Source organism: Aythya marila (assembly GCF_965140915.1).
Source record: "Aythya marila genome assembly, chromosome: Z".
In the NCBI taxonomy this organism is placed as follows: Eukaryota; Metazoa; Chordata; class Aves; order Anseriformes; family Anatidae; genus Aythya; species Aythya marila.
This window is the reverse complement of record NC_139080.1, coordinates 39,452,256-39,471,442: the sequence shown is the minus strand read 5'-3', so window position 1 is coordinate 39,471,442 and position 19,187 is coordinate 39,452,256.

Below are 19,187 nucleotides of genomic sequence, written 5' to 3'. Positions count from 1 at the left end.
AAATGTTCCTCCTTTGGGAAAATGTAACAGGAATGATTAAGTCATCTCAAAGTTATGCAGTGAATAGAAACTTGAAGATACGCTTTTTAATGTGTTTCAGGGAAAAATAAAAATAAAATCTTACACTCTACAGTCTTTATATTAGCTTGGGTTGCATTGGGGTATAATTAGTAGTGACATTACGATCTCTCAACAGCAAGACAATTTCGTATTGGATTGCCACATTCAGCTAGCTGTTCAATTCGCATACTCATTGCTCAGCTTTTCTCTAAGGTCTGTGGAAGCCAAACAACAGTGATGGCTGTCTATGTACGTTACTTCAGAAAATCCCATTAGCAGCAGACTGGCTGTGACTCAAAAAGGGCTGCAGTGCTCACCCAGACAATTTCAGAAATGTGTCCCATTGGGCATTCTTGTCTCCTGCCACTCCAAGCATGCAGCAGCCCAGACCTCTCTCTTCTATAGAGGTTAGAATTAAAAGTGTGTATTGTTCCCTCTCTGAGTGGGGAAGTTTGGCTTGCCATTAATGAGAATGCAGTGCGTGAATCAAAAGAAAGGATAATGTATATGCCTCTAACATGTAAATGGAGAAAAGGGTCTCCATCAAAAATCTGAAGGTGTCAGGCAGGGTGCCCAAGCCAGGTCTGTCCAAGAGCCATTTAGAGGCCAGAGAGAGAGAGAGAGAGAGGGGACACTAACTGAAATATGCACAGCACCAAGCTCGTGAGTATGGAAAAAAACAGAGGTTCACACAGCCTGCAACTGCCTCTCTTCAGCTTTAAAGACTCCAGCTGTCATTGTAATGTGCATGGAAATTAATCTAAATAACAAACCTACCTCTTTAGCATAATTAGTCTGACAACAAGTTAGTGTTTATTGCCCCCTAGCATGCTTAATGAGATTTGCAAGCAGGCTCCAAGGAATGAAATACCTTGTTGCTCTTTGAATTCTTTATTTTAGGTGAAAATGAAAGCACATTTGTAATGGACAGAAACTATTCTGTAATGTAGCTGTTCTCCTGGGGTTTAAGTGGAAATTACCTAGCGGTAATAATTCAGATTAAGAATCCAGTTCCTGAAGTTGAAACTATGAATTTACAGTGACAAAATATAGAGTTATCGCTGTAATTTGATGCCTTTTTTTTTTTCATTACTTTCCCCTTTCCCTCTCTCTCCCCTGCCCTCATTGAAGCTATCATTAATGTTATTTACACTATTGAGCAAAGTTCTGTTGATCTGCTGTGTTTGCTTCATAAACAATCCCACTAAGCCATGTTATTTTCCAGCTGGGATTGTCTTGTCCCTTCCTAAAGGTAAGTTGTGTGACAAGAGAGCTTGATTTACTGATTTTTAATAGACAATATTGTTGGTTAAAAATATCTTTCCTAATGAATTTAGCATCAAGTTACCAGGCCTTTCTCTTGCTTTCACATTTCTTTCTTGAGGAATCATAGAACCACAGAATGGGGCTGAAATCCACCTTCAGGGATGGGGCATCCACAGCTTCTCTGGGCAACCTGCCCCCCTGCCCTCATAGTGAAGAACTTCTGCCTTACATCTAATCTAAATCTCTAATCTAAATCTATCATTTTTTAGTTTAAAGCCATTACCCCTTGTCCTATCACTACACTCCCTGACAAAGTCCGTCCCCACCTTTCCTGTAGGCACCCTTGGGAACTAATAAGGTCTCCTTGAAGCTTTCATTCTCCAGGCTGAACAACCCCTGCTCCCTCAGCCTGTAGCTTAAGGAGAGGTGCTTCAGTACTCTGAGCAACTTCTTGGCAGAAACTCTCTTACAACACTAGGTGTCACTATAACAAAGTGAAAAAGTCGGCTTGGAAGCTTAATTCACATCATGCGATGATACGAGCTTTTAAAGCCACTGGGGACCTCAGGGCTCCAGGCTATGTGTCCTGAAAGTGCTTTGTTTTCACATGCTGGAGCTCGTTGACCACATTTTGCCTCACAAGGATACATCTCTCCCTGATCTGTGCAACAGGTTAAGGTTATTCTGCACTTCTAGTGAGTGCTTACAGCTGCTTAGGTGAGGGCTGCTGACGCTTAAACTAGGGAATTCTGCTTTTAGTTTTGAATTTGCTTTAAGGGAAAGCTTAAAATGCCATTCCTCCCAGCCTGGCCTCCACACTGGTATCTGCAATATTGCACATAAGCAAATAGAGAATTTTCAAAAGGCAGGGTTAAAGTCCTTATGTAGTACTCTGGCCTGCTGTCATGTGAATTAAAATAAATAAATAAAGATATCAGTCCACAAACCACCTAAAAATCACACCTAGAAAAAAGGACTAGACATTGTTGTTAACCTCAGCTTATGATTTTTTTCAGTAGTCTTAGAAAACTGGCAGAGAGTGGTTGAGAACCTGAAAATGAAGTCTGAAAACGTGAGAATGAAAAGTGTTTCTACCAAACAACATTTGACTGGGAGTATGTATTTTCAGCAGCAGCTTTTCAGGATTACTTTCAAGCTGCTAGTAGGCAGGGCCTAAAGCATGTGTGTGTCAGGACAAAAAAAATAAATATATATATATATATATACAAAAAAAAAAAAAAAGTTCCTCTGACAGCCAAGAACAAGACCATATGAAAAAAGTGAGGCTGACTTCCCATGCTAAACTTTACCTAAATAAGTACTTGCCTATTTATCATGGTGGGTCTGCCTTGGCTAACAGCTGAATGCCCACACAGCTGCTTGTTTCATTTCCCCTCCTGCAGGATGGGAAGAAAGTAGAAGGAAGTGGAGAAGACCTGTGGATTGAGATAAGAAAAGCTTAACAGGGAAAGCAAAAGCTTCACGTGAAAGCTGAGGAAAATGATGAATTAATTTGCTTCTTCTCATTGGCAGACAGGTGTTTAGCAAGTCCTTGGAAAGCCAGGCTCAATCAAGCATTCTAGTTGCTTGAGAAGACAAACATCTTCAAACATCCCCCTCTTCCCTCTCATTTCCTTGAGCTTTTGCTGAGCTTTGTGTCATACGGTGTGGGATATCCCTTTGGTTCATTTGGGTCAGCTGTGTCCCCTCCCACCCCCTTGCCCATCCCCAGCCTATTTCTTGAAGGGTGACAGAATAGGAAAGAAAGCAGGCCTTGTTGCTGTGCAATTACTGTCCAAAACATCACCGTGTTATCAATACTGTGTGGTCACAAATCCAAAGCACAGCAATATATGGGCTGCTATGAAGACAATTAATACCATCCCAGCCAGACTCAGTATATTTATATGCCATTTCTTTTCTGAATGGTCTCTAAGTTACACCAATCTCAGTTCTGACTACCAAAAACATAAATATTTATAACATTGTTAATATGTAATTTTTAGGGTATCCACATATATCAAACAGGTGAAATGTTTTTCTTTCACTATAAGTTAGTTGATATATTCATTAAAAGGTAAAATGCATGATAAGCAAATCCTTTCCTGAAAGAAAGATCTTAAAAAGAGCAACAAGAACAACAACAACAACAAAAAATCACACATTAGTTAGGTGTTTGAAGGCTCTAGAAAAATAATTATCCATAAAGTGCTGCATGCTTATGATTTTAATATTTGAAATCAAAGGATGACATTTGAGTTTGCAGAGGAGAGATGGTTTGTATTTTCTTCATTTCATGGAAATCTGTCTTCTAGAGAAATCTGAACACAACAATGGTCATGAGCAGGACAAGTTAGAACCATAAATCCTTGGGGCTAGAAATCTATGAATCTATGATGAATAGAAACTATTCATCAGCCATTCCTGAAAACTAAGTTCTTTTTATATTCCTTTCACAATTAATTTTGTACTCTGATCAGTAATCTCTAAAAGTTAGCCGTATGTGTAAGAGCATCCACATCCACACTTATGTGTTGTTTTAATTAGTATTAAAGATCTGTATGGTACTTCATAGAGCAGCACAGCATATTTTTTGTTCTGGGAAGTACTGATGTGTTTTCTGAGAATGACATAATCATTCGTTTACCTTTGGGCATGTCCAGACTATGTAAAAATCAACATGAGTTTGCCTACTAAATCTAATGGTCTGTGGAGCTTGCATTTTCAAATTTGTATTGTGCTAGTGATTATTGCTGCAGAAGTCTGAACACTCAGAAAGAGTAGATTTTTGTGTAAATCTCTTTCCCACCCAACAAATTGATATAACTGCTACTCACTTCTGAAACAAATTCTCTGAGCCAAATCACAGGAGCTGAAGGACATGTCTTCTGATTGTGAAAGACCTGGGAGCAGAGTGGAGTTGGGTGTTTCTGCTTTTTTAGCCATGTTTTTTTTTTTTTTTTTCCTTCTATCATTTTCTCAGGGTGTGGCAGCCACAAAGATTTCCAAGAGGGAGGATGTCTCTCTTGTTGCTGACTGGACTTCCACCCCACCCCTGCATGCAGTCCAGTGGCCAAAGTCTGTACAACTTCCCATTGTCCTGACAATCTCTACTTCCCCTTTTTGTGTGGTTTTAATTCAAGGAGGCTTGACTATTTTCCTGCTGAGAGTATCTCATACACTGAAAGCAATTTAGATTAAATTTAACAGCATCAGTTAAATTTCCTCTTAATTCCCCAATAATTTTTTTTTTTTTTTTTTTTTTTTTTTTTGTTGTTGTGAACTTAAACCATCTCTATGGTAACTGCAGAACAGTATTTCTATATTTGTAACATCACACTGGGGGTGGGCATCAGTGCTCTTCTCTGTTGAAAGGTGTTTTAAATTGAACCTTTATAGTTATAGTCTAAGACTTGCTTAAAACAAAAGATAGGCTTTTTTTTGTTGTTGTTGTTTTGTTTTGTTTTCCAGAGGAGATGCAGGAGACAAAAAAAAAATAATTTTTGTTCACAGTTTCACTCATGAATCACTTGCCTTAACTGTAATTAATGTAGTGACTGGGTTAGCTACACCAGCAATGATTTAGCTGTCAAAAACTCTTCCTTTATATAGTCAAAAGCATAAAAGTATGACAATCAAATGTCTGGTCGAAATCATAACTGATGATGTCATCATGTTTGTGCCATGAATTATGATGCAAGCAAACATTTATAATTAAGGAACAAACTAAAAGCATGAAATGAAAGTGTGTGTGAAACCTAAAACATTCACAATGCAGTTTTCTTTTAGTGCTGATATTAATATCAAATATACATTTTAATATATATATTACAATTAAGTAAAATTAACATCTGTTATCACAGAATAAATCTGATGATTATATTCTTTGTGTATATTTTATGTGCTTTTTAAAATCGTTTCCCTCAGGAAGTTCTTCCTGGTTTACATAAAATAACATGTCACAAGAAGACTCCTTTTGCTTTTCAAATAACAAACATTTGTATTTGTCAATTTCTAAATTTTTTAAATAAAAGATAATATATCCCTCTATAGACCTAGACATATTTTAGCCTTGAATCCTGTTGCCACTAGTGCAAAATGTATTGCCTACATATTTCCAATGTAGTCTCACAGAAAATGGTTTATCTGATATAACTGATCAGGCAGGAAATAGTAAAAGAAAACTGTGTTCTCCTTTGTCAATTGTTTCTTTATTAAGTAAGAAAACATATAGCAAGGCGATTATGTTATTTAGTACTATATTTCAGAAGTTTATAACAGCAAGGTATTGAAAAAGCATGCAAATAAACTAATGATGCAATTGCAATATGGAGTTATTGCTACTTGCATTAGTTGGTTCAAACTTTCAGTGAAGAGTTAATTTTTGGACAAGTATTTCTCAGTCAATTAAGCACCTATTAATGAATTGAAGTCAAGGAATTTCTTAAATTCAAGTAGAATAAAGATGGAAAAAACTTCCTTTCCAAGAATCACCAGCTCTTTTTCATCCTAATTAGGAGTGTGTTGATGAATTTGAGAAAGTGACAATAAATAAATAAATAAAAATAAAAATAAAAATAAAAATAAAAATAAAAATAAAAATAAAAATAAAAATAAAAATAAAAATAAAAATAAAAATAAAAATAAAAATAAAAATAAAAATAGTACTTCCTTTGGCTGGTAAATATAAATAAAAAGAAATATTGTTTTCATGGACACTCTCTTAATCATAATTTTCAGACCTTAATTTCTCTCCTAGAATATTTTTTCTGACATGGAAGGCAGCTACAAGAAGAAGCTGCCTCAATATCAATGCAGAAGGCCTAGAAAACATCCCATGCAGAATAAGCTACTCATTTTTCAAGCTTAAATAATCCTCTTGGCCTTGTGTAGAAAGTCTGATGGAATCATTTCACCTTATGAAAAAGAAATCTTATAAATCCATTGTCAACTTAAAAAAACAAACAAACAAACAAACAAACAAACCTTGACCTGGTTGTTTCATTTTCTTTTGCTTATGTTATCAGTTCCTTCCTTTGGCATTTGTTGTTTTCCAGACTTCAGGAGCACTCTGATTAATTTCTATGTTTTATCACATCTAAAGCAGTTGAATTCATTTGAACAATTTTACTGAGTTGGGGCTAACCCCAAATATAACATAGTTTCAATGGGGTGGGCCACTTTCAGGAAAAAAAGAAAAAAAGAAAAAAGAAAAAACAGCAAAACAAATGGGAAAAAAAAAAAAAAAAGTATGTTCCCTCCCTGTTTCTGGTTTAGAGGTTTAGAGGTAAGTAACCATGGTGACAGCAAAAGCTTAACTTCTGCACAAACCCTGTGATTGCCATCATTCACAGCTTTGCTCCCACCTTAACACCACCCCTAAACAACCACCTTGCTGAAATAATTCCATTGCTTTGTAACCTGATGCTGACTGCAAAGCTTGTTATAATTTATCCTTGTTATAATTTATTCTTAAACTGCAGCTATTGTACCATGCAGCAGATTATCTCTAATCTCATATCTATATGGCAATTCTTCTGTTAAACTGAAAAAAGCTGACCAAACAAGTCCAAAGAACATTCTCCACAGGCAAGATAAGATGTTGAAAACACTTAAATGACTAGTGAGTCCATACTCCTTTCCCAGGCTGTACTGGTGCCTCCACATAAGAAGTTCACTGGTATGACCCTTCAGGTTGCCAATTCACTTTTGATGGGAGTCTGGGGTTTGTGGGTGCTCAGATGTGTGTACCTGCTGAGAAATGTTACATGAGAAATGTCTCTGCTGTGCTGGGAGGCCCCATGTGTAAAGGCCAGGAGGAAGGTGATGCCCAGATTATTGCTGGATGGGGACATAGGGGCAGCAGAAGGAGCCCACCACTTCTCAGCCCTGCCAGCTCTTTGGATGCACAGTGCAGCCACCACCTTCAACAAGGGAACCACCTTCAACAAGGGACACCAGCATGCTGCATGCGTTTGGAGATGCATATTGGTTCTTCTTGTCCAGCGAGGAATAAAGCCTAACACTGACAATTAATCCCCCCAAAGTTGTTTTTCTGTCCTCCAAATCTTTATAATATCTGTGTTGACACAAACACGTTTTGCATGGTGGCTTAAGTGTACCATGCATATTCACTCTATGGAAGATCAGATAGATTTCCACGTATTGTCCCCGTTAGTAGGAGTACAAAGAGTGGGTTATCTGATCTACAAATGACCTTTAGAATCTTTAATGCATATCTCTATAAATGGACCTTACAATAAAGGGAGGCCTACCTGTAAAATGTTCTGCTTACAAAAAGTGCACCCAGATGTATCAGATTATGTGGCTCCAGCAAAACCAGAGCGGCAACCGTTCACCTGGTTGGCTGGTCTAGCATTATTATGATGGCTGAGATCAGATTCTGGGAAAATATCTTCTTTTGTTTTTTGTTTTGTTTTTTTTTTTTTTTGCTCCAGTGGTTTGTATACCTCTTGGAAGAGTTAAAACAAAAACAAAAACAAAAAACAAAACAAAACAAAAAAAAAAAAAAAAAAGAACAAACAAACAAACAAAAACACATAAGAACAGGATTAGAATAAAGGTTCCCTAGTGATTTTGTTGTATATTTGTGCACAACACATTTTTGTCAAACAATTTCAGTACAGTGTTTTTTTAAAAGGACAGAAATTCACCCCAGACTAAACTTCATTGAGCAAAGTCTAAGACAAGCATGAGCTTGCATTTAAACATGCGTTGAACTGAAAAGAGGAAACTGAGGCCTCTTGTTGTTGAAAACCAGCTTTCATTTTAACAGTGAAAGAGTTCATCTCTGTAGGGATGTGACTGCATTAACACCAGCAGCAGAGTGCCACATTACTAGATTTTGGTGCAAGATGACAAATGAACAAAGGATTCTGATAGCTACAATAGTTTTTCCTAAAGCAGCTATAAACCCCACACAGTGCATGCAGACTTCCAGACATTATCTGGAGCATTGATAAAATTGTATTTTACTTTTCTAAGTAACAGGAACACAGTATACTATCCTTCCTTCATTACTGGAAATTACGTTTTGTGGCTGTGGAAGAAAGGTCAGTGTGGCTTTGGGAGCCTAAGAAGGCTTTTTGGGGTCCTGTCTGGATAAAGAGAAAGATTCTCCCTGCTTCCCCATGTGTGTTGTGAACACAGTGCTGGCTGGGCTGGGGACAGCTGAGCAGGAGCGTGGGCAGGGAGCAGGAAGAGGTCAGACTAGGTGATCACTTCCCTTTGCCTATGCTCAAAACCACTGTGGAGTAAAACTGGAGATGCATGTGTGATGATAAAAATAGGGGATATAAATTGAGCTCTCATTCTTTTGGGAGTATGCCAAACCCTACCAGCTGAAGATAATCTCTCCAAATACTTTCTGCTGCCTGATGGTTCTTTTCTTAACTTCAGCTAAGCCTTCTCCTGCAGCACTTGTCACTGAGCTTTAACACAATTTAAATTACCAGGTGAGAAAGGCCATCTGTCTGGAAAGCCAGTTCCTTGTTTAGTTTCTAATGCAAGGACTGCTTTGGAGATGACAATGTTGTTTTATTTCTTGCATTTCACAAGCACACTGTAATAGAAAACATACATGTCATCGAGCATTTCTGTTGTATGCTCTCTGTCAAAAACATCTAAACCATTTTTTTTAATTTAGAAAGATGTTAAAGTGCTTGACATTTTAAATCCCCTAGCCTGTATGTGTACCAGTCATTTAGTGTAGAAAACAAATACGTGTTTGATCCAAGTATACTGAAGTAATTTTTGAGAAGTAGAAAAAAAAATTCTAAGCTGTGAAAACTGTATTTTTTACTACACTTCCTGAGTAACAAAGAAGAAAAATGGTATCTTAAAAAGAAGGAAGGAAGGAAGGAAGGAAGGAAGGAAGGAAGGAAGGAAGGAAGGAAGGAAGGAAGGAAGGAAGGAAGGAAGGAAGGAAGGAAGGAAGGAAGGAAGGAAGGAAGGAAGGAAAAATGTACCAGTCTTTGAATTAATTAGGGTATTTTATTCTCCACAAAACATGCATGGCTGGTTGATGCAGAGACTTAAAAGGAGGAGTCAGAGAAAAAAAGATGTGAACACAGAAAATCTGTGCTAAATTCTGAGTGTACTCTGTATGTTCCTGTTCCACTTACCACTTCATCTAGCCCTTCTGAAATTAGGGTGTGGAAGATTTCTGGGGGGAAGTGTTTTTGTGGGAGGGAGGGCTTTTATTCTTTCCTTTTCTGTGGAATATTGATCAGCAAGTAAACTTCAGATTAGAGCCTTACTTTTTCTCAGGTCGGATCTGGACTGATTTGAAATTATTTCTAGTCTGTCTTACTTCAGCACAGCAGAAGCATCTACATGGCTCAACATGCTTTATTAATGAAATGAAACACTATTCTCACTTGTAGCATCTGGACCTGTTAGTGACTTTGATCTGTTTGCCTCGCAGGCAGACATACCACAAGACTGAGTGATGCAAGGCAAGCAGTGATGGATTTTGTAATATTTGTTTGTTAGTTGCATAAAAACAGTAGAACTAAGACAAGGACATTCATTGCATGACTGTTAGAGGAATTCAGAAAACTGATGCCTAATTTGTCCTTCTGGCAAACCAATAACACACACATTCCACATGGTGGAAGAGACACAATGGACTGCTTTTCATCTCTATAAATAAATAGATAAATAAATAAACAAATAAATAAAGGGGGGGGGGGGTGAGAGAGAGGGAGGATTTCTTTTCAGATCAAAACAACCAAATTTGCTTATTTTTTTCATCAAAGAGGTCTTGAGCTGGGCCATCTTGATCTCAAGAGACATAAAGCAAGCAAAGACTGTGAACACCAAAGCCAGTAAAGAAGCACGTGGCATGGCATTTGTAAGAATTGACAAGCATATTTGATTAGTGCTTGATTTTCCTCTGTTAACAGCTCTCTTAATAGCTGAACATTAGCAAAAGCATAGAAGAAGTTTTGAGGTTTGTCTGATCCCATCATGTCAATCCACTCCCACCTAATATTATCAGTTGCATGTACTGGGTTTAGTAGTGCGGGGACTGCAGGGACAGCCTCTGTAAGCAGAGCCCAGCAGTTGCCCCATGTCAGGTCAGAGGCAGCTCCAGCTGGCTCCCAGTGGACCTGCTGCTGGCCAGAGCTGAGCCAAAAAACCTGCTGCACAACAACAGCAGGGAAAGTGAGGGGTGAAAAGCCGCCAGGCAACCCCCAAGGTGAGTGCAGCAGGAGGTGCTCCAGGCAGGCAGCAGCAGTTCCCCTGCAAGCTGTGCAGGGAGAGGCCCCCGGTGGAGCAGGCTGTCCCCCTGCAGCCCATGGGTCCCACATGGAGCAGATCTCCACGCTGCAGCCCCCCCATGGGTGGAGGAGCCCCCAGTGGAGCAGGTGGATGTGGCCTGGAGGAGGCTGTGGCCCATGGAGAGCCCCCGCAGGAGCAGGCCCCGGGCCAGAGCTGCAGCTCGTGGAGAGGAGCCCATGCAGGAGCAGGGGTCTGCGGGGAGCTGCCGCCCACCCGTGGGGGACCCGTGCTGGAGCAGTTTGCTCCTGGGGGATGGATGGACACCATGGTATGGAGCCGTGTGGGAGCAGTGCTTGAGGAGCTGCTGCCTGTGGGCAGCCCCCGCAGGATCAAATTGGGAAGGATGGCATCCTGTGGGAGGGAACCCACGTGGAGCAGAGTGACCATGAAGGAGCAGCAGAGATGAAGCGTCAGGGACTGACCACAGTCCCCATTTCCCTGTTCCCCTTCACAAACCAGGGGGAGGAGGTAGAAGAGGGTGAGTAGGGGAAAGGTGTTTTTAGTTTGCTTTTAGTTTCTCAGTGTGCTGCTCAGCTAGTGATAGGTATTAAATTATATTAATCTCCCTATGCTGTTTTACCCATGACAATAATTGTTGAGTGATCTCCCTGTCCTTATCTCAGTCCTTGAGCCCTTCCCGTTGCATTTTCTCACTTTTTTTTTCTTGCAGGAGGAGGAGTGAGAGCAGTTGTGGTGGAGTTCAGCTGTGTAGCAGGGTGAAACCACCATGTTGCAACACCACCAAAATGCACACTGTATGGTGGTTACTGTATAGTGGTTAACCACTGTATCTGCCTGTTGTTTATGTCCCTACAATGTTCTTTACGCTTTAATACAGCAGGGACCTGAGATAAATATTACCACAGGGAATATCTGAGGAACAAATGCTCCTCCCACAAATAATGTCTTTTAAAGTTGGTTTTATCAATCCTCGCATATTTATTTTCCAGTGTTATGCACACTAATATTCAAATCTTTCATAGAATTAACGGAATATAATCATTATCATGATTACTATGGTTACATTATTATTACAATTTAACCTTGCAGATGGCTTTTGAAAATGTTGGCATCAGAAGTGCTGCTAATCAGCCCAAGTGGTCTAACTGTAGCTTTTTCTAAATAATAAAACTATGCTTACAGTTCACTCTTGTACAGCAAGACTACAAATCTTCTGATTTATTGGGACTACATTTCTCTTACTGTGTTTCCAAAAACCAAAAAATAAGTCAAAAGTTACCTTATGGAGCCTGCAGGCTGCTGATGTGGGATGACCTGGCATCCCAGCCCATTTGCTAGAGACCTCATCATACACCACATCATCATCATCATGGCACAGCTCTTAACAAAGACCCTTCATCCTGCTGCACCCCTACTGTGACCAACCTCGTGGCCCTCTAAGATGTGGCCTTGGAACCAGTGGGACATTATGCTCAGCCTCATTTATGGGCAAGGAGGAATCTTATCTCATACAGGTAATGCCTAAATATACTTGTTAGGCTGATGAAAATCTTAGCAGTCTAATTCAAAATTGTTAGTCTTCTAGATCTAGTTATTACAGAAAAGGAAACGATAATATCACAGTTAGAAACTTCTGCATTGAACATTCTCAGTAATAATACAATTGAAATTTTAACACACACTTAGTAGCTACTATTATACTGGGTGTGGTGGGGATGGAGTTAACTTTCCCTGCAGTGGCCCATATAGTGCTGTGCTCTGCACTTGTAGCTAGAACACCACTGGTATCACACCAGAGTTTTGTCTTTTGCTGAGCACTGCTGGCACAGCATCAAGATCCCCTCCAACCTCCCCAAAGCCAGTAGGCTGGGGGTGGGTGAGAGGTGGGGAGGGGACATCATCAGAACAGCTGACCCAAACCTACCAAAGGGATATTCCATACCATGTGGTGTGACACTCAGCAATAAAAGGTGGGAAAGAAGGAGAAGGGGAGGTCATGTTATGAAGATGTCTGTCCTCCTATATAACTGCCACGTGTATTAAAGCCCAGCTTCCCAGGACATGGCTGAACATTACTTGTTAATGGGAACTAGAGAATAATTATGTTTTTCTCTCTCTATGCTTCTCTGCAGCCTATGGTTGTTTTTTCCCTCTTCCTTTTCTCTTTAATCAAATTATCTCAACCTGTGAGCCTTTGAGCCCTGGAGAGAACAATACCAGCAGCTGTTAGCCTCCAGAGTCCTTTTGGGAAGAAAATGACGTCTATGTTGCTCATTGCTTCTTTCTCTCCACTTGAGGTCATTTGCGTATTTGCTAATGTGTTTTAACATCTATCTCCAGTGGTCTGTAGCACCATGCTACATCCAAATTTATCACTTATGATGCTTTTTGCTTATGCTTTTACTATTTCTTTGTTCTCTTTTTTATCCCTAAAGCCACTTCTGGCAGTCTCTGGTCTGTACTTCTTTAACTGATCATGGGTGAGCTTTTCATAGCTTTAGGGTCTCCAGTGCCAAGCCTGTGCCCTATCACTTATCATCCCATGCCTGTACTCCTCTGAACTACATCCTGTGCCTCACTTCTCAAAGCTTCTGCTGACATGCCAGGCCTGATTTACTCTTTGCTGTGCCATTGTGTTAGAGCTGAAAATATCTCATTCTACATGGAAAAACAGCTTGTTACTTCTACCTGTACAAAGCTATGGTTGTACTGTGCAAAAGTAAAACAAATTAATTATTGACATTTGGTCAGTTAAAGAAATTGCTTCTGTGGTCAGGTAAAACAAAGCTGTAGGTCATGAAAATATCAGACAATGTAAGCCTGACAAGCCTCAGCCATGAGGCTTCCAAAGTCAGTACAAAGCGTGAGGCCTGTGACCAGCAAAATCAAGGCTGCATCATAGGGCTGCATGTTCTGACAACTCCTGTGACCATGTCTGATGTCTCTGTTTGCTCTCTCCTGGACACTGTGTTAATGCTGACTTTTAAGACATCTTCTGGACAGGTGACAGCTGAAGCTGCTTAACAGTCCCCGGATGACAACCAAGTACAGACAAAAAAGGGACAAAATCACAGCTTTTGAAGTGAAGACATTTAGCTTAGTCTCAAGAAGCAACAATGGTATATATCTATATACATGCCAGGTCTGCATCAAGGAAAAGAAACAGAACCTGAGATAATAGAATTGATCTTTGGCACATACAACTTCATGATTACAAGTATAAAACAAGCTCTGTGAATGGCTATGCAACATTTTCCTTTGGGGAAGAAAAAAAAATAAATAATAATAATAATAAATATATATATATATATATTATAATTCTCAGCCTTGTCCTGTCTAAAGTTTTCAGTGTGATTCCAAATTAACTTTAGAAAATGCTCATGTGATAAAGGAGTGTTCCTGTTTTACATTAAGTCATGCTCAGTAAAGAAATAGGAAAAACAGGAAAACAATATTTTTAAGATGAGTGTCTTTTTCCAATACTATAAATCTAGTGAACTCTATGTGGCTGTGCAACTCCTGACATGTACATACAAATGAACAAATAGAAATAGCAAGTGGCTCAGTGATTTTGCTTTACGTTTATATGTTCAGGATTAAAATAGAAAACACAACCCTCTATTGTGTTAAAATAAAACGAGGGAGGAAAATGTCAAGCTGACAAATTGTGTGTGTTCAATGTGTCTTATTCAGTTCTGGTAAATTAGTATTATCTAAGCAGTGGCTATATCACTTCAAACCTTCTAGAAAGCGTGAAGCACAGATTTATTTCCTAGACAAACTTAGTTGAGATAATAGTAGAAAATTAGTTGGTTGGCTGTTTCACAGAAATTTCTTGTGGAGGAAAAATGCATGTGCTTATATTTTCCAGTTTGATTTTAGGTAGTGATTGTGCTTAATGCTCTGTATAACCCTTTTTCACACTGCAAATTGGACAGATTTTATAAGGGGGGAGGAGGAGGGGAGGAGGAAGAGGGCAGAAAGAACAAACAAAATAATTATTAAGAAACAAAGTGTGTTCTCCTTTTTTTCCAGGAACTGAAAATTGCAAAGCTAAGTACTTTGAAGACAGCATTCTTTTGGCATTTTGGCATTATAACTGGTCGAGCTCTTAAATAGTGCTCAAATGCCTGTCTGACATTAATAGCACTTTTTTTCCCATATGCATGAAGGTAAACAGCCGGGCACAGACCTTGGGCATCAAGCACAAAAACGTTGCTTTATTTAGGGAACTTGTATGTAGGATCCTATAGGAGACAGCTTTGAAGGATAAAGGAGCCCAGAAATGCTGGTTGGCCCTTCCGGACTGCATACTCCAAGTGCAAGAATGGTCCATCCTCAAGAGAACAAGATGTCTCAGCAGGCCAGCTTGGCTAAGAAAGAAAGTCACAGTACAGTTCCAATGCAAAAAGGCATCATACAAGATGGGAAGCAAGGAGAGGCTACAAAAGTGAAGTAAAGAAACACAGCAAGAAAATACAGGCATATAGGGACAGTGTCAGGGAACCCAAAATTCAGCAGGATCTGCAAGAAATGAACTTTTGCTGCTACATTAGTCATAAAAAGCTGATCAAAAAAAAAAAAAAAAAAAAAAAATAATGGGGTGCATTGCAGGGTGTAATTTAATGTGAGAAGACAGATAAGGCACAGGTTCTCACTATCTTCTTTGTCATCACCAGCAAAGTCTGCCAGGCTTCAGTACTTTGTGACAAGCTCAAGGAAGAGAGGAGCTTGCAGTTGTTGGTCAAGCCAGGGATTGCTTTGGACCGCTGAATCCACACACATGTCCCTGGGACCCATTGGGCTGCACCCCAGGGTGCTGATGGAGATGGCTGATGCCCTTGTACAGCTGCTCTCCATCACCTCTGAAAGGATCATGGAGATAGCTGGAACTCCAGGCCGGCTGGCCTCCCTTCAGTCCTGGGTGAGATCATGGAGTGAGTCCTCCTAGAGCCCATGTCTGGGCACATGAGGGAGAAGGCAGTGACCAGGAGCAGTCAGTGAGAGCTCACCAAGGATAAATCATGCCTGTCCCACCTGACTGCCCTCTGTGGGTTAAACCCTGGGGATGAGAGGAGAGCCGGGGATGCCATTTACATCACTCCAGCTGGGCACCAGGCACAGCTCCCCAGTGCCTTGTGTCTGGGCTGGGATGCTGCAGTCCAAGGGGAGGACACCCACAAACAGGCAGGAGGGAGGGGAGGCACCAAGGCGGTGGTGCTGGAGGCCTTGCCCTGCATGGTGAGGCTGCGAAGTGGGGCCGGTTCAGCCAGGAGAAGGGGCAGATGGAGGGGACGGAGGAGACACAGCTCGGCTCTGCCCAGCGGTGCCTGGCAGGAAGGTGGAAGGCAGAGCATGGGATGAGGCTCAAGCTCATGATGGAGACAAGGAATAGCTTTTTCCCCACCAGGACAGCCCAGCCATGGAGCTGGGGCCCAGGCAGGTCTGATAAAGTCTGATCTTGTTCCTGTCCCTGCTTTGAACAGGAGGTTGGACACGAGAACTGAGGCCTCTTCCATTTGAATCTTCCAAGATCCTGTCATCCTGTGTTGTGTGCAGATTCTGTGTTCGGAGAAATGCCCCCTCCAATGGTTAATATTTTAACTGCTGTGTTAACACAAAAGCCCCAAACATGAGTCTGCAGTCCTTCCCACAAAAGCAACAAAAGCAAAAGCACATAGTCTTGCAAGGAAGACTTCCCTATTTTCTTTTTTTTTTTTTTTTCTTTTTTTTTTTTTTTTCCATTCTTTCAAATGCGTTCTGTCACACAGTGCTTTCAGCACATTCAGTTTCATACAACCAGTACAATAGTTAAAAATCCTTGAGAAGAAACTTGGGAGTACTTGTTTGGGTAGGACCTTGCCAGGGCCTGGTGGACACCTGGATCACAATGAGCACAGGCACGGGTCAGCTAAAGCAGACAGCAGTGCTAAAAATCATTGTTCTACATCTGAGCAATCAGGTAATTTCAAGGCCGGTAATGCAGGCTGAACTGTTTATTTCAGGAAAAACTAGATAGCATGCTGGGCATTTACAAAACTGGGCTATCATTGCAGTGACAGCAGGGGCAGATTTTGACATTGGTCTGACGCTGCAGATGGCTCACACTGTGCACAACTGTTCTCCAGAAGGTATGAGACTCAGACTTCTGTGGAAATCATAGTAGCTGGGGCAATATGGAAGATATCCCAGTGGAGAAATCGTGGGAGAAAACAGTCTGTACTGATTAACATGAGCACGACCATTTATAAATATGATTTCAACTCCATTTTGTCCATTATCTCCTTTCTCAGCCCCATAACCACTTCTTATCATTCAAGCATCCCTTTACTATGATGGATAAATAAGAATGATAAACTGTGAAAAAGTTTGCCACAGACTGACAAGCATCACTATACATCAACAAAAGGGAATTACTGTTGTGAACCTGAAGGTTATTAAGTGCCCAGTCAGACCCCTGAGCAACTCTTCAGACCACAAACTGTGTTTGAACTGCCTGTATCCAAGAAGGTAGATCTGTGCACATCAAGAAAATGGAACTCTTTGGGGAACATTAGTAATTTTTCCTTAGACAATTATTTAGATATGTCCTTGTGAGAACTATTTCTTTAAATCTGACTGGTTTACCTCGGGTTTTATTCATTTTTTATCACCATGGAAACCCACACTGCTGATCAAACAAAATGCCTCTATGTCTATTCAGCTTCTATGTTTGTTTATTATGTTAGCAGTTGTAACTATTTGTCCTTCTAGCTATTAAACAAATGAAAAGAAGACCTGTTTTTGTGCCTTCAGCCTTAATACAAGTCAGAAGGAGAAAACAGATGGAAAGTCTGTCGCATATCTGCAACCACAGAACTGCACTTCTAAGGGCAGCAGCATAAAACAGTGCAGTCTCTGAAGGCACGATCTGATAGTATGCTCTTTTCATGCTAACAGGCCTTACTAGTTTTCATCTAGCCTCTAAGTTTCAGTATGTAAGAAACTTAGGAAAAAAAAAAAAAAAAAGAAAAACAAACAAACAAACAAACAAAAAACAGTGAACAATTTTCTCCCCCTTCTTTCCAGCAAGTAGAACTCATCTACTCCACAAAATTTTAAGAAAATATGGATGGCTGTGGTGGTTTTACTCAAGTGGGCAGCTGAGCTCCACCACAACTGCTCTCTCACTCCCCCTCTCCTCAAAGAGGAAAGGGAAGAAAATACAACACAGAGAACTCAATGTTTGAGATGAGAAAGGTTTAATAAAAGGGAAAGGTAATGGGGAGAAAAAGAAACAAAAGAAACAATAAGTCCGCATGGAAGCACAGAGAGAAGGAAAAAAAATTATTCTCTACTTTCCATTAACGAGCGATGTTCGGCCACATCCTGGGAAGCAGGGCCTCAAAATGTGTAGTGGTTGTTCAGAAGGAACAGCCCCCTCCCCCACGAGAGCCCCCCTTTTTATTGCTGAGTGTGACATCAGGTGTTATGGAATATCCCTTTGATTGGTTTAGGTCAGCTGCCCTGGAGATGTCCCCTCCCCATCACTTGCCCACCCCCAGCCTGCTGGCTCTTGGGGGCTTGGAAGGAGTCCTGATGCTGTGCCGGCACTACACAGCAATAGACACAACACTGAAGTGATATCAGTGCTGTTCCAGCTACGAGTGCAGAACACAGCACTGTGTGGGCTGCTGCGGGGAAAGGTGACTGCATCCCAGACAGACCCAACACAATGGCTTACCGACAAAATCTAAGATGAATAAATATATAGTACATATAGGCAGAGCCGAACTGGCACTGTTCTTTCACAGTCCACAAATCTCCTACTATTTCTTGACCAGTAGCAGGAGAAGTTCATCTACACAGCCTTTTACTGCAGCCTCTTGAGTGGTGACATTATATAGCATCTGTAATCATGGAGACTGAGCTCTAAAATTCCCATTCGACCCTGCACTATGCTTTTTTCTGTGAGTGCTCTTAAGAGCCTAGTACTGAGTTACAGAGGCTCTGTGTCCTCGTACCATGTTTTGGGAACATTTAGATCTATGTTACTCTTTCCTTTGTAATAACTAAAGAAAATAAAATTGTGTGAATTTTGATAGAAATGTCTAAATTTGGAAATGTATAAAAAGCAAATATCAATGCAGTAATAATAGCTGAGACACCTAACTACAGTTTTTGTGTTGCATGAATTGAAAAAAACAGACAAGCAAAACAAAAGAACAAAACAAACCCACAACAGAGAAATATAAATCAAATATTTTAATTAAATGTTAACAGAAATTATTGAGATTTCAAACCTGTTAGTGCATGGAAAGATTTGTATATGAAATATATTCTGTATATGAAGAATTTTACTTAATTCATAAACTAAGAGACTTTGCTCACTTGACCTAAGAGATGTCTTTGAATACATTTGGGCTAGAAATCAGAAGAATCCTTTCCCTTGGAGAAATAAGGTCTTGGGACATCTGCCACTTCACAGGAGTCAGGACAGAAATCCTACCTAGTTTTAAGATGGAAATTGATATTGCAGGGATTTATTGGACTTCATGAGGTGGTATCTGGTGGCTGATCTCAGTGATTGAGGATGTCCTTCCTACTGCTATGTT